The sequence below is a fragment of the Tenrec ecaudatus genome, chromosome 11, assembly GCF_050624435.1.
Source record: "Tenrec ecaudatus isolate mTenEca1 chromosome 11, mTenEca1.hap1, whole genome shotgun sequence".
Taxonomy (NCBI): domain Eukaryota; kingdom Metazoa; phylum Chordata; class Mammalia; order Afrosoricida; family Tenrecidae; genus Tenrec; species Tenrec ecaudatus.
In genome coordinates this window covers 50,885,370-50,887,646 of record NC_134540.1, presented here as the reverse complement: position 1 = coordinate 50,887,646, position 2,277 = coordinate 50,885,370, and positions in this window count along the sequence as shown.

The window sequence follows — 2,277 nt, the reverse complement described above, 5'->3', positions numbered from 1 at the left end:
TCTTAAGGATTTGTCTTTATTGTTGGGCTCATGCATTATATGTAGGGGCATAGTTTCGACCTTGTGTGTATTTATTTAACTATATAGCTAGAGGGAATTAAAACTAAGAGATCAAAGTAACACTATTGAAAGATACTGCAATTCAGATTTTCCCTATTGCAAAGGATATGTATAAATTCATTTATAAGCACCATGTAAAGTAGCTCAGGTATTGAACATTTGCAATATTGATACAGGTATATTCACTGTTTATGTTTAGATTCGAACTAGAAACTGGTTTGGGACATAATGCTCGGCTTTACGGTATATTTATTCAGAAACACCTTCCGCATTTGTTTGCCAACTGCTCCTGCCAACTGGGAGTTACTCTCTAAGCCCCGCTGTGAGCATTTTTTTGTTGCGTACTACTGAAAAAATTACCATAATAGCCCATTTATCAAAGTATGGAGGTGAGGTGGGCAATTTTGGAATTACTGTCAGACACATAAAGAAGGAGCGGGTTTTCTCGGGTAGAAATGCAATGCAGAATACATCTTGTGGAGGTGTGTTCATTCCTTCTGAAAGTAAGGGGTTTGCTCCGCACAGGGTACAAATGAAATGAGAGGATACGACCCTGATGCTCCCCTCCTGAGTTGAAACCGCTCAGGATTCCCTCTAGGACCTTGTACACGTTCCTCATGAGCACAATTAAGGGCCTGGAATTCCCCTCTGAGCATTATTCATAATTTGTTAGTGTGTTAATCTGGGTAGACTACCCTGTTTCCCCGAAAGTAAGACATCCCCCGAAAATAAGACTTCCCAAAAAATAAGCCCCCCCCACCCAGCTACCATAACTGGACTCTGGACCGTAGTAGCTGGTGCTACCGCGCAGCCACAGTGCAGCTGAGTAGATAGGAAGTGCGGGGTCTCTTAATTAAACAATAAATGTGTACCGTATTCTTCATGGAAAAATAAGATATCCCCTGAAAATAAGACCTAGCGCATCTTGGTAGGTCTCAATTCAGAATGGGTTGGGTGGTGGTTTCTTGGTTTTGTTTTTTTGTTGGTTTGAGGTGTGAAAGATAAAGACATTTATTGCTCTCTGAAAAGACCCAGGAAATGGCCTGAACATTAAGCATATTGATGTTTCATAGAGTGCAGTACATTCTGGGACACAGTCTATGGAAACTCACTGCCACTGAGTCAACTCCGACTCAGACATAGCTATAAAGAATTAGAATTTGGATTCAGGCTCCTCTGCACTTTCTGAATCTCTGGCTTAATTAGTCCATCTACTTGCATATCCTCATTTTCTCTTCTCCCAAGTTTGGAGGATAAGTAACCTTGCCATCCAACTTTCCACAAGACTGCCTACAGGATCCACTGAAGTGACAGCTTGACCACAGATGTAAGAGCTATCTCAGGCTGACCCTTGGACCCATTCCAGTCTGATTTCTCCACACCCTGACCAGTTCCATCAGAGGCTCCTCCTGGCCCCAACCCCCACCTCCTAGTTGTACCTGTCAATCCTACCGTCCTTAGCATGATCATTGTCACACTTAAAAGTGACCTGTGCAGCCTTTTACACTCCGTTCCAGAGTTTTAATGTCCTTAAAAAAAAAGAGAAAGGTAGGTGATTATGGTAGTTACATACTCTTGTGTCAACTTGATATTAAGAGTGAAAGGGTGGAGTTTAGCCTGTCAATCAGGTCTTGTGTGTGTGTGGCCTCATGAGGATTCTGGGAAATTCCTCTCTTTCCTGAGGTCTCTGCTTCACCTTCCTGTTGACAAGCCATGTGGTGGCATGCTGAGACCTGTGAGCCATGTGCTGGATGCTTCCACAGGCATGGGATGCACAAGACTTTTACCCACCAGCCTGTGATCTTCCTACATTTGGCATCATTGCAGGTGCTGCATGAGTCTGAAGAGGAATTTAGGGGCTAGTAACAGACATATGGGCTAATATTGCACTTAAGGACTTGATCTGACTGGGCTGGGATGTTTTCTCAATCTACAATTACTCTTTGATCTAAAGCTCCCGCTTAGACACATTAGCGTGTCTCTGGATTTCTCTCTAGGCAGCTTGGCCTAGCACTGATGATGATAGTAAAACCAGTAGGCCTGGTTGTGCCTTTAATTGGGCTAAAAATAACAGCTTTCTGATGATAACCAAAACACGATGCAAAATGGGATATACCTAATGACCTCAACAAGGCTATTTTTTTAAGTAAGAGAATCTTAATTTGAACACGAGATGATGATACTAAATGATTGCTCATTTTGAAAAGTACCGCGCTT